The sequence below is a fragment of the Akebia trifoliata genome, chromosome 9, assembly GCF_017979445.1.
Source record: "Akebia trifoliata isolate Shusen 1 chromosome 9, ASM1797944v1, whole genome shotgun sequence".
NCBI lineage: Eukaryota > Viridiplantae > Streptophyta > Magnoliopsida > Ranunculales > Lardizabalaceae > Akebia > Akebia trifoliata.
The window spans coordinates 20634949-20650368 of record NC_141383.1 but is presented as its reverse complement, the minus strand read 5'-3'; positions in this window follow the sequence as shown (position 1 = coordinate 20650368).

The following is a 15420-nucleotide window of genomic DNA, read 5'->3' as shown; positions in this document are numbered from 1 at the left end:
ACTTGGGCACAAGAACGATCGCATTATTCCTTAGATTTATCCCCTCTTGGAAAATGTTGAATGTTCTTGTTTTAGATGCTTGATTCATACTGTGTTAACTAGGGATTGTGAATATACATGTTTTTTCCCTTTCTAGTTATGCTCGATTTTTGTTAAGTACCGTTTTCGATTTTGGTTGGTGCTTGTCATGATGCATAATGATTCCAAGGACTTTGCACACAAGTTAAATTCAACATTTCGTATTAGATTTGTCCTTCTCTTCAGGACACATGTCTTAATTCCGCGGTGGGATAAAAATGGTCTCCACAAAAGAGTAAAAGAAGAAATATAGTAAAGTTAGAGGGTATTATTAACAAAGGGATGAGGAGGAGGAAAACAATAAAGTTGAAAGTGGGCAAGAAAGACAAAAAAAAAGGATTGTCTGGACTCATACCTTTGTCTCAATCTTTACACCCCACAAAATTGTCGTATAGTAGGACTTACCATTGTGTTTTATTTTATATCTAACTATGATAAATTATAATATAGATTATTGGGAGGAGTCAAGCCTCCCGACGATTTTAGATCCCAATCCTGAGCCCGATCCTAAACATTATTTCGGTTTAACCCAACCCGATAAGTAAATGAGTCTAATAGCATTCTACCCAAATTTGATGAGTCAAGTTCAGTCAATGAAAATCCTATCCATTGATAGTCAAGATGATTATGTTATTTGACCCACAAGCATGGTTTTAAAACTCAGTTTCACGTCTCGTCTCGTCCAAACTCGATACTGAGTCGTCTCAGACGAGTTTTCTGACAAATTTGAGACGTCTCGTGAGACAAATCAAAAAATTGAATGTGAGTCCTAAATCTCGGTCAAAAAAGTGACTTTGTGAGTTGATCTTGTTCAGTTCCAATACCGAGTTAACTCGGGCGATATGTTTCGTTCTCGGACGAGTTTTAAACCATGCCCACAAATGCTAATATGTTAAATCCCAACATTAATCAGTACCCAACGAAACCTAAATCAAAACACTTTTCACTATCTTTCCTCATCTCCTTATATCAACCATCAGGTACTAACCCAATGGTAGCTGATGTCATTGATGTAATCTCTATAATAGAGAAGAAACCCATGTAGTAATGGTTTGGGTCAAATCATTGGGTCGATCGTGATCCAAACCCAAACCCAAAAGATTAAAGAGATGAGAGATTGAAAGATAATTGGGTTGAGAGAAAGAGATATGAAGTTGCAAAAGGGAGGTAAAAAATGTCCCATGAGAAGAGAAAATTGTAAACGTACCTACAAATTAAACCCATGTCAAGACCCATGTGAATGAAGTAGAATCTTGAAAGCAAGTTTTAAGAGATGGAACCGCAAGGGGTTGGCCTGGTGGCGAGCCAAGCCTTGATAAGTTCCTTGGGAAGAGTAGCTCAAGTGTTTAAAACCCCACAAAGTTATGAATTTCTTGGGGTCACCCACCAAGGTCCGATTGACCCTCGACTCAACCTGTCACACGTACAACTTTCTAAGGGGGCGATGCGTGTGATCACAAGATTAGTCTCACCTGAATGGTGGGGATACCCACGATATATTAAAAAAAAAAACCTTTTAAGAGATGGAACTCAAGAATATTGATGATTAGTTGATTACGAGGATAACAAACCAAAATCAAGTTTGAAAAATGGAGGCTCCAAACCTAAATTCAAACATTTTTCCAGAGTGATCAAAATATGAATTGGGTATAATCTAAATTTAAAAAAATCATTTTTCAGTCCAAGAGCCTATATGAGGTTAGAAATACTTTGATTTGATCAAAACATAGTATTTTGCCTAAAAAAATACTAAAAATTATTCAAAATTACCAAAATGCTTTTAATCATACAAAACCCACGCCATAACCAATTTTTACCAAAAAAATAACTTCAAAAACAAAATGTCAAAGATAAAAAAATAAAACAAACAAAAAGGGGGAAAAAGAAAGGAAATGAGAAAGAAAAGAAAAAAAACTAATGAAAAAGAAATGAAAAGAGAATATAATAAAAAATAAAAATAAAAGTAATTAAGGCCACCTCAACTCAAACTCACTCTACCCACCTTGAATCAACTCATAACTTGACTCACCCCAGTATCTAAAAATAAACCCCAAACTCAATCCCACCAACTCACCCGTTTCTCATAACACTAAGTAAGGATGCAACTTGATTCGGTTTGAGGTCAAATTGAAACTAAACCGACATAGATCGGTTCTACAAATTCGGAACAAAAATCGAACCAACTATCCCCTAGAACTAAACCAACCCAAACCGACCTTAGTTCGATTCGGTTCATGGTTCTCATAAATCAAGGAGAGTTAGCGTTCAGTTTGTATGAAGAAAGAACTTCAATCGTGTCGTTTGTAAGAGCTTCATTGGGGGGAAAACTTCAATCGAGGATATAAAGCTTCAATGGAAATCATTCAATCAATCTAAAATCTATTCAATTTCTTTGACTTTGAGTTTTTTAAGTTTGTAATCGATCTTCAATGGAAAACTTCAATGGAGGAGGAGTGAATGAAGGAAAAAAGAAAGCTTCAATGGAAGAGGAGTGGATGAAGGAGAAATAGGGTGACTTGATTGAATTAAATTATTTATTTTTAATTTGGTCTCAAAGAGTTTGAGTAGCCTTATTAATAGAATACATCTTGAGGCTATGTTGACCGAGGATAAGGCTAGGTAAGGTATTTGTAATGCCATGAAATTTATTATGTATACCGAGGAGTTAAGTCAACTATATTGACATGTTTTCTTATTAAGTTCTAAAATAAAATGAATTATTAAAAATAAATCATGATATTATTAATCTAAAATAACAATTTCTAGAAGGAGAATTTGTTAAATGAAATGTACCATTCGAGGAACCTTATCATGATTATAATCAAAAAATTAGAACATTTAATTGAAATGGATAAAACTCAAAATTTTATAGGAAGTTTACATGGTCAAACAGACATTATCATTGAATTCAAAAGCATTGAAAAACATAGTTTAGACTATAGGCATACTTAAATATGAGTTTAATATGATAAGTTATGAAAATATTAATTTTATTAAAAAAACTTACAATATAAGGGGTATTTTGATAAATAGAGAAAATTTAGTGAGGAACGTCGAAAATCCGAGAAACACAGTATGAATTAGTTTAATATAACAGACATAACGGAGAAAAAAAAATATATTGAAAAATAATAATAATACTTAATTATTTTTATATTATTAAAATATTAAAATAAATTATTTTATTAAAATTTGATTTAATTATAATTATTTATATAAAAGGGATATATTTAAAATTATTGAACTGTTAAAAGGGTGGATTAATTAAAATAAATATAAATATTATTATATTATATTATATTATAATATATTATAAGTTAAAAGGTGTTAAAAGATTTGATGCATAGTTGCATTTCGTTTATATATTATAATATAAAATATTATATTATTATAAAATAAAAACAAGTTGATGTTCATTATGCTTGTGAAATTGAAATCGACATAGAGATGAGTAAGTTCGAAAGTAGATTTGCACATGTTGCGTTCAATCGAGATTTAAACGCATTTAGGATGAAAATTAAGATTCGATAATAAAGATGAAAATATCAATGACTTCAAGATCTACTTAGTCATTAGATTATTTAGTCAAATCGCTAAGAAAATTAATAGAAAAATTATTTTTATACCATAAGAATGCGTAAAATCCAATTGCCAAGGTAGGAAACTTATAATTTTAAATTCGTAGTATAATTTTTAATGAAATTTATTTTATTTCAATTTTAATAGTTATTTTCAAATTTATTATGATTTAAATTCAAAATCCATGCATCGAGTTATAGAATAATTCGTTTTATATATTTTCTTTGATATTTAAATACTGCGAAATACAAATAAATAAATTTGTGTGAGTATAACTAGAAAATCAATTTGTTTAACAAATTGATGTCTATGCTAATTTTCGTAGAGTGTTCGTTTTAAAACTATTTAAATATTTTTTTTAAAAGTATTTTCATTGGGTGATTATTTATTAAAAAAAATTAAATGTTTATAAGTTTAAATTTGAAATCAAGAATGAAAGTCTCGATTATTTATAATCAATAATGGGATTCTCGACTGTATGCATTTGTGTTGAGGAATTTTCAGGTTTAGAGTGCTTTTGAACACTAAGTAATAGAGCATAAGATGCAATTAAGACGGTAACCATAGGATGGTAAACCTACATATTTACTGTTTTTAATATACTACTACATGTTTATAATTTTAAAATACCTGGGAATATCGTCACACTTAAAAATTTATTTTAATTTATTTTAAATAAATTTTAAAAAATATAATTATTATTTTTATTATCCATTAAAAGGGTAATGAATGCCCATAAGATTAATCGGTAACTCTTTCTGGAAGCAACCAATTAATTAAGAATAATAAGGGTTTGATATTATTTTCGGTAATATGGGATACCACTTGATAATATCTTTGTACTTATTATTCGAAAAATTTCTATCTTATTTTTATTGAAAAATAAAAAATTATACTTTAAAGATGATTTGTAGATGATTAAATTAATTAAGGACACATGCATATTGTGGCGCCCCGCCGAACGCTAACACAAATCCCCATGTCAGATCTCGAGGTATTATGTAACACCTCGAAATTTCGGCATGGTCTCCTCTGTTTATGTTAGCATTTCAAGGCGTTCAACCTGCACCTGATAACCGACATACAATCCTGCATACATATATAAAATATAATACTAGCGGAAGCTTATATACGTCTAATAACATACGAAAGATCAGAGTGCGGAAGAATAACTAGAATACAGGATTATACAAAATTTCTCACTCTAACAGAAATCCTAACACTCAAGACAGAATCTATAAAACTATTTGGGGGATTTGACACCACTAAGGGTATAACCCTAGTACTTACCAGGTGACGAATTCTGGTTGTCTATCTGACCAATCAAATGATCCACATTCGTACTCTATACTTGTCTCGCCAAGCTCTGAATCTGAAACTAAAAAAAATGGAGAAGGAAAGGGTGAGTAACAATGGTTACCCAGTAGGGAAACAAACAATTTCTGCCAATAACCCCTCCTAACATGAACGAATAAGCATACTGAATCATTTTAAAATAATCAAAGTTTTACAGAAGAAATTACGATTAACTGGTACATATAGCTAGGGATGAACAACTAAACATTTTAAAACTCACATTACATCGATCAGCAGTACTCACTATAACATTATCTTTTTATACAAATCTAATTGATCAAAGGGAAATAATAAACATGGATTTCATTTTATATATCAAAATAAACAACAGATACATAATACACAATGGTGGAGTATTGGAATTAGAGTGTTGGGATTCACGACTGGATCGCTCCCAGTCGGGACATGATGTTATAATTTCTCTCTGACTTTTAGTTCCTGATTTTGTGGCCGGTCGCTGTACTTACCACGCTTAGTTGACCATTTATCCGGCTCAGGCTGGCCGTTTGACGTGACGGTAAGCAATAGGTCTCTTTTCGATGTGTCAGAACGTTCGACTACTATAGATTGTTAGTGATCACTGATCAATCATCTTCGTCTATGCCTATCAGGCGTACATGTGATTCCCAAATATACAAACCATTCGTATACGACCACCTTTACATTACAAGTTCACTGGTAAAGATAGAGAGAAATAAACCCGGATTCCAGTTGTGACTCCACTCTCATACGCGTCCCATACCACGTATAAGCTTGGTGGCCCCTACCGTACATCCCAGGATAGTACACCACTCCGGATGATATGACGCACTATCCCTTCAGGCATTCACAAACTCTTTAACAGCTCACAAAATAGTTACATATATATATATATATATATATATATATATTTTCATTTGAAAACAAAAGAGAAATTAACAATACAAGGTTGAGAATAGATATCCAGTTTCCTACCATGCAAGTGTGGCCACCTGGCCTAAAATAAATAACATAACGGAAATGTAAACAGCGCCTCGTGCTAACAGAAAGGAAATAAACATGCAACCAATAATATTATCCATGGATATCTGTTCACCAACCTACACCCAACACAACAACGTAAAATGCAGACATCACCCCTCGGGTGTGACTCTGACATTTTACCGTTTCATACCCTTTTTCCCTTTTTTCGATTTTTACAATTTTCAATCTCTTCAATAAAACATCCATTTTCTGATATTCATCAACTCAATATGAGTTCATTGAATATTAAATCACATTTTCCAACTAATGAATTTATTTTTATCAATAATATTGAAAAAGAAAACAAATTTTATATCAAAACGGGATCCGAGCAGTGCATAAGACCCAATTGATGGAAATAACCCGTTAAAATATCCTACCCACGTATAATTTGTTAAAAATACAATTAAACATATCAAACATGCAATTTCTGACGTGAATTGTTGAAATAACAAAAGAATTCTATATTTTAGAAATATATCCAAAACTTTTCCGATAAAATCATAAATGCAATTTTCACAATCTATGATTACTAATAGAAATTGAGAGTTCCTTACAATGTCTAGGCGAAAAGATCAAAGCGTGTGCGCGGAAATCGAGACGGACCGAACTTTGAAGCAGTTGATTTTCGAAACCGGCCCGGTGATTTCGAAGATCTTGATGTGTTCGTCTCTTCTCCATTCTACGGCGAAAGACGGTTTGACCCCGAAATCGATGAAATTCGAGGTTGAAGTTTTCGAAATCCACGTATATACGTACGGCTGATTTTTGACGATACGGGTTGAAAAAGACGAGAAAACGGAATGAATTTGATTGGGTTATGTAGAGAATGAGGCTGCGGACGTTTCTCCCTTCTGAGTCGGAAGACGGTTTGACCCCGAAACGGACGAAATCCGAGGTCAAAGTTTCAAAATTTTCGTATCCAAATACGGCTGATTTTTGACGATATCGGGTGAAATAGAAAGTGAAATGAAGAAAGGTTGGGTGGGTTTTGTAGATAACGTAGCTGCGGACATTTCTCCCTTCTGCGTCGATCGTCAACGGCGAGCCGTTTGTGAGAGATCTGAGGTGGAAGATCAAAGTGAAAAAAAAAATTTCGTTTTTATATGTTTCGGCCGTATGGACGCGTTGGGGAAGATGAGTTTATAAAAAAAAAATTAAAATATTATTTATATGAAATTTGGGACGAATTTGGTATTTCGCCTATTGTTTTGATCGACGATAACTTGGCCATTCGGACTCCAAAACTGACGAATGAATACTCTATTTCGCCTAATTTTTCATTCCGGATCTAATGGTGTAGTCAATTTCTAAAAATTATGTCTCCATCAAAAATTTACATTTTTAGCCTGAGGTGACCCCTAAACTTGATGTCGTTTTCGTTTTTGACGATAATTCGACTTCCTGATCTCCAAAAATGACAAATAAATAATCCATATTCAATAATTTTTTGTTACGAATCCAATGGTATAATCGAATCTTACTAATTCTTTCTCTAACAAAAAGTCACTATTTTAGCCTGGTCCGATCCGGTAATCGAGGATTTTACAACTTTTATATTCGGACTCGCATTTGAGCGTGCTTACAAGCTAAACTATGTTTTTCGATCATTTTGAATCTAATGGTAAGGTTTGATTCCATTAAAAATGATCAGAACAAGGTCCTACAGTTTTACCCTAAGTCCCACTTTCAAGATTTTCTTACAATTCCACTATTTATTTTCCTCGAGATACGAATTAAAAATTCGTGATGTTACACATATCATAGAGGTACGATGAAGCTGGCTTGTCAAATGATTATTTATAATCAAATGATTGATTTTCGTTAGGGATCAACGGCTAACCTGAGTCGAAAAACATGATCAACCAATGATGGGAAATTACTAGACCGACCATAAAATCAGGAACTAACGGTAAGTTCCATACTGGTTAAGTATTGGAGCATCGATATACAGATCGATACTTTTATATCATCGCATATCTCATCATTCTTATTACATAACCATTAGAATTAATGTTCTTATGACATATTTATGTTTATTTTTTTCCATTATGAGATAAAGATATTTCGTTATTGTTTTATTAAAATTAGTTTGTTTCGAGTGTTATTCATTTTATTTATTTATTTAAAAATCTATATTATTTATAATAGATTAGCTTGTTTATCTATTCACATTAGGACTATTAATTTGAAATGTGAGTTTATTATTGAGTAATTTCCCTATTACTCACCCTATCAATAAAATATTACAGATGTCACAGTTATCAAGATATTTATTCTTGATGAAGAACATTATATAAATGGATCGCAATATCAAGATGATGAACACTATTTTTATTATATGTGAGTTAAGATTTGAGTTTAGTGAAATTATTTTTTGTAGTTTTGAATTTTATTGTATATATTATCATACGTATGTTGGGTATTTGTGTATGTATATGTTCAAAGAGTGAGAGTTAATGTTTATGACGTGGACAATTGTTTATTGATATGAGATGCGTAATTAATCTATGTACACTTTTGAGTTGTAATTAGAGTATGTTTTTTTGAAGTGATATATATTTATTATGATGGTAATTGGAATGCAGTGGATATATGGATTTTGATTATACAAATATATTTATACATGTGAAAATTTTTAATAAGTTCAATTTTTAGGAAAAATTCTATCAAAATTAGTTGGAATAAATTCATATTGTATTTAACCTTTGAAGATCTTAATTTGAAATTTTTTTTCATTCCACCTTCGAGATTTAGGAAAATCTAAATCCTAAAACGGGGGTGTGACAATATTGTTTTCTCCCTAAGTTATTAATAAGGGTAGTGAGATCCTTGATTTAATTTTTGATTTGACATAAAACTATCTCATTTATTTTTGATTTGATATAAAGCTGTATCATTTAATTTAAATAGAGTTGTGTCATTGATGAGTTAGAATAAAATAAATTTATTTATATTATTTTATACCCAACTGTCAAATCGTCCTTTACATGTATTTTGATTCGGTTCTCGGTTTGGTTCGGTTCTAGGACACTTCTAAATCGAGAACCGAAACAAAGTAATCAGTTTTTTAAAATTTTAACCCATAACCAAATTGGTTTTATATAAAACCAAATCAAATTGCCCCTAATTAGTTCGATTTGATTTACTTATCAGTTTAGACCGATCCGACATGCACCCCTAACACTAACTACCCAACTCACCCATTTTTTACAACACTAACTACCCAACTCGAACGCAACACAAACTCACGCCACCTCAACTCACATTACTACTTGCCTAACCTTATTATCTCACAATTCCCTCAAACTCCACACGTCATACGCACTTACAGAATCCCACGAGGCTCACACCTCACCCACATTAGTGTAAGCAAAACACTTTCCTTACTAACTTAGTAAGATTTTAAGCCTTTCTAATGGCCGTTTTGCTCAAATGGATTACCACAATAGCAATCCAACATCACAACACTCTAAATTTCATCGAAAAACTCAGATAAACAAAATAAATAAAAAAACGATATCTTTTGGACTATATCCAAGGTTTTGAAAATGGGCCGTTACCAAACTTCCATATAATTCCCAAGTTTAAAATAAAATTTTATTAGTGATAAATAATATTTTTTGTAAATTTCCTTTTCCAAAGTTTATAGAATTTTGTCCTATACAACTTTGAAGCATCAGATCATGTTTTTCGTAAAATCCTTACTTAGTAAGGTTAGTGGGACTCTAATTCTTACTATAACTCCATTTTAACAAAAAAAGACTAATGGAACCACTTCTTGATTCCACTCCTCTATAAAATCTCACGTAATGCTGGGGTGATGAGATTTACTATAATTTTCACATTTTTGACGTGGAGGTGCACATATAACCATAGATGCTTTTACTCGTATCTTGAGGAAATGCATTTATGGCTATGTGCACACCTCCACACCAGAAATGTGAGAATCTCAATAAATCCAAATGTCACCTAAGGATTTTCCAAGAAAACATTATGCCAATAGGGGGCCACTAGATTTTATTAAAAGGGACGATGGTCCCCACTTTATTATGAATAGCATAAAATGGGTTGAACTTAACCTAAGATCCGATGATCAAAAAATGGAATGCAACAAGTTTGGATACTTAAAGTAGATCCAAATAAAATAAAATAAAGAAAAAAGAAAAAAAAAGAGAGATTTTATTCCCACACCAACCTTTGCTAACGCCACTCCAGTTCATATGTAAATCACCAAAGAATTAGCACACATTTGGGGTGGCGTTAGCAAACGTTGGAAAATAGATCAAATGTGATTTAATCCCTTGACTCGACTTGCATTCATGTAGGATACGATCCATTCTTAAATATGCCTGAAACCGATATTATAGCATGGATTTGAATAAATTAAAAAGTTCAATGACAAAATAGAATACTATTGTAGCAAATGGATTTTTGACGTTCAATTGCTACGTAATACAGAGTTACCACCATTCCTCGAGTTAATTGGATGTGCATGACAACCCAATTTGATTTTGACATTTTACATTTATTTCACTGGCGAGTTGACTTTAGGAAATTAAAAATCTATGAATTAAACATTTGAGTTCGGAGCTTCAATTGTGAGTTGAGAAAGGTGCTAGACACCCCGACTCATTTGTTTATAAACCACTTGATGATTCGACGGGGTGTGTGCAAGTATTGTTTTTAAGGTTTATTGAAAATTTGAAATTTTTGTAATTTTCACATTTTTGGGAGGCTTACGAATAACTCTTAAAATTTAAAGAGGATCCAATGAATTTTGACAACTTTAAGGTTTTTAAAGACGAAAATCCAACATTACACAAGTTTTTCAAAAAGAATTTGCAACATTTTGAAGATCCCATGTGAAATTTTAGATTTTCATAATACTTCTTTGTAATTAAAAAAAAAAAAAAAAATTCAACATGCCATCTTCTATGTTGCAAAATTAGTTTCAATTATACTATTTGCAACCATAAATCTGATTTCAAACGAGTTTGATATCGAGAAACTAAGGCTTAAAATTATACGGATTTTATTCAAAATCCGAGTGATTCGAATCCAGATTTAGCGGGTTTGGTTTCATCAAGTATATCCAAATTAAAATGTGATTTAGAAATGGGTTGATGTCCCTTGATCTGAGTCAAATACAGTTTCATCCCTATATCCATCAAGATCCGAATGATATTTTACTTTACAAGATGTATTCTTATACTTTTAAATCATCTTTCATCAATTAGGAACGATTGGGTGTACTGGCCAAGGCCTTTCTTCAAAATGAAGAGGTTTGAGTTCAAATCATCATTTAGTTACATTTTAACAATTTTATTTAAAATAATCTTAAACGGTTTGACATTATTCGACCCGATGATCTTAACTAGTGTGATTCAAGTCGAATTCAAATAAAAAATATGGATATGGACACATTCATATCTAACCCGTTTTAAGTAGAGAAACTATGAAAATCAAGGAAATTGTATAATGCAAACGATATTACGTGTTTTATCAATTTTGATCCATATTGACTAGATCTGAATTGACAAATGTATCTAACTCGATTAGATATTCATGTAATTTTTTATTTTTTATTTTTATTTATTTTATTTTTTTGTGACTTAGGTATGATTTGGGATAGATTGGGAATTGTAAATTTCATTGATCATGCTTTCTGTTAAATGAATCAACCCATACCTAGGTACGTCCCTATAATTTGTCTCAACAATTAAAATTGGGTTTCGATCGAATTAAAATATGATCTTAAATCAACAGAAAAACATAAATAATAATTTATCAATTTTTGTAATTTATTGATTTTGGAGTCAATTTTAATCGGATTTGGACAATTTTTTTTTTCATCTGGTCCGCATTGTTCTTAGGAGAATTTATTATTTAAAAAAAAAAAATGAGTTTGTATCATAAAGAAATGATAAGTAAAAGAATTGTGATAATCTGACTACCCCACGTGGCAAACTCAATCAACTATCCTAATGTGACAAGTTTAAGAGTCATAGATCTGTGTTCCTCGGGATACACAGCTGCACTTTCTCATAAAAAAATGTATCTTCAGGGAAGTGTGTATCCCAAGGAGAGTAGATCTATGATTTTCAAACTTATGAATGCCACGTGGGGTAGTCTGATTATCAAGTCTCTAACTAATAAGATCTTGCAAAAAGGCCTTGATGATATCATGTTGACATCAGCAAGAAATGATTATCAATCATTTCTAATCTTTTTTTTTTCCATTATTTATTCTCAAATTATTTTAAAAAATTTAAGTTTGTTTCGTTCTAAATTACTATGTTAACGTGTTCACATCTTGTTAGACCATCTTAATTGTTTTATTACCACTCCAACTTTGACTAATAGCACCCCAATTGTGTATTAATTCTTTTGGGATTTACAAATGAATTGGGGTGTTGTTAGAAAAAGTTAGTGAGACAATATAATATCTTTAAAAATAATTATCGAAAAATTGCAAGATCAAGTTTCCCTTCTTTAAGGTATTTTCTTTTTTAAAGGATAAAAAAGTATATTTTTTTAAAATCTTTGTAGAATTATTTATGGCCATTTAATAATTTTATGTATATCTCTTAGATTTTGTATTACAAGCATGGTTTCAAAATTCTTCCGAGATTGAGATGTATTGTTCAAGTTGTCTCAATATCAGGCATGGACAAGATGGACGGACAAGTCAATTTTTCGTACGAAATATTAAATCCCACGATCATTTTTCAATTTTTTTTAATGAGACGTTTCAAATGTATTAAAAAACTCATCCAAGACGACTCAATATCTGACATGGACCAGACAAGACGGGAAATCGAGTTTTAAAACCATGATTACAAGAGACCATTCAATATCTTCCACATCATCTCTCTCTATACATCTATCAACATCTAATTAAGGGAATGTTTGATTGTGCAAGTAAAATAAATGAAAAATCAATTTCCAAGGAAAATGACATTTTTCATTTATTTGATTGCATATGTTTATGGAAATTTATTTTTCACCCTAATCAAAATGTCCACCAAAATATAGATTTCACTTTCCCACCTATTTAAAGTGTTTTACTTTTTCTTCTTAAAAAGATTGTCTTGTTCTTGAGTCTTGAAAATGAAAGGGAAGGGAATAACACTTTGAGGTTGAAGATGAGCTAAAATATGTTTCCTATTGAGGTTCAAAATAATAGATATTGAGAGTTGCTATTAGCACTCCAATTTCTTAAATAACTAATTAAAGAATAAAACAGACTTTTCAAACATTGCAATGGTTTGACTCTAATTTTAATCTTAGCATTACAAAACATTACAACAGTCATGCAAACAATTTCAGTAGTTGTTTACAGTTATTAATAGGTTCATATAAAATCCAAAACCCAAAAAATAAATAAATGAGAGAGCTTCTATTGGCACCCCAAATTTCACTTATTCTCAATCATTTACTTAATTTCTTTAATTTTTAATTGATGTGTAATAAATAAAAGTTGGAGTGCAGATAGAAGTTCTCTAGATATTTTAGAAAAGAAAAGACTTTTGGATGAAGTTGAAGATGAGGGCATTTTTATCATTTTGTTAGTCTCTAATAGAAGACTGTTGTAAAAAAAACGATATATCATCATTTGAAAATTTTGGGAAAAAAGAAGTGAATTTTTTTTGAGTCGTGATTTTCGGACTCGATTTTTTTTCACTTGATCAGTACTTGGCTAACGTGGCAATGGCATAAAATCATAGATCATTTTTCTTCGGGATGCACAAGGAAAAAAATGTCAATTGTTTTGTGCCCTTGCCACATCAGTTGAGTATAGACCGAGTGAAAAAAAGAGAGTCAATGTTTTAAAAATTGAACCAATAATCAAATCGATTTTTTACCTAATTGGTCGGATCGAGGTCGGACCAGGGTTCAATTTGGTCGGACCTCTTATATAATATAACTTCGTAGTTGCTATTATAGTTGATGCTCACCATCATTCCCACATTTGGTTCATGGGAGGGAGACTAAGAGTCAGGGTTCGTTCAAAGAAGACTTAAAACGACCTACAATTTCCCAACCAAGGAAATCCATTGGGGTTTAGGGATTTGATCTAATTTCTCTTTGATACAAGCTCCATTGGGGATTTGATTTATGTTTAAGAGTTGCATATGATCCAAACAAAGTCTTGTCTCTCAAGAAACATTGAATCTCTATATTCTTCTACTCTTAAAAAAAAAAAAAAAAAAAAAAAAAACTATAACAAGAGAAACGAGAGTTGATTGGAGAGGAGGAGATGAGGTTTTCAAAGACCTGATAGTTTGTAGAATAGGCGGTTCCAACAGTTTAACCTTGAAGAAAATCGTCGGTTCTATAAAATTTATCGGTTCCTAATGAATCGAACCAAGATTATTAGAATATCTGGTTTGATTTTTAAAACAGTGAAAAAATCAAATCTGAAAATCATTAACCTTTTTTCTTTTCAATAATGTTAAAAGTAACCTCGAGATTGTCCCTCACATCGCACATCCTAACATGAAAGTGTATAAGAACCGTAGATACTTTTCATCATGACACGTGGGAAAAGCATCTATGGTTCCTATACAGTTTTAGTGTGCGATATGAGGTACAATCTTGATTCTTTTTTATTTATTTATCAAATTTGACAAATATTTAATGGATAGTGCTAGAGTGACTTCAAGATTGTACCTCACATTGCACTTTCTTGATGAGGAAGTGTGTAGAACCATAAATGCTTTTCACTAATAATCTTGAGGTCAGTGTAACATAACTCTTCTCTCTCTCTCTCTCTCTTTAAATTTCATAAATATTTTATGAGTTGTATTCTAGTGACCTCAAAGTTGTATCTCACGTTGCACTTTTCGTGACGTGAAAGTGTGTAGGAATCATAGATGCTTTTCACTCATCTCATCATTATTCATCTTGAGTGTTAATATTCTAACTAGAAAGTCAGTTAATACTCATCTAATGTGGCACAAACACATAACAATAGAGATGTTTTCTCGGGATATACTGTTATAAATCATCATAAAAGATGTGTGTGTATCCCGAGAAAATAAGTCTATAACTCATGTCCATGTCACATCAGCTAAGTATTGATCAAGTGAAGACTTTCTAACTTGAAAATCATTACTCATTCATATTTTATCTCAACTTAATCTACAAATATATGATTCAGTGCACTTGGCCACGTTAGCATAATGCGAAACGTAGTAGTGTTGTAGGAAGTCAGTTTAGCATTTTTCGAGATAAAAATAGTTAGAAGTGTCAGAGTTAGGGTCATAAATTTCAAGATTTTTTCGTTTATTTTCTTGTCTTATTATCATTATCATGCAACGTAAGAGTCAATAATTTATTGCCACGTGTCATAATGGGTCACAATAATTTTTCTTTCAGAGTATGGGCTTTAATCTTTTT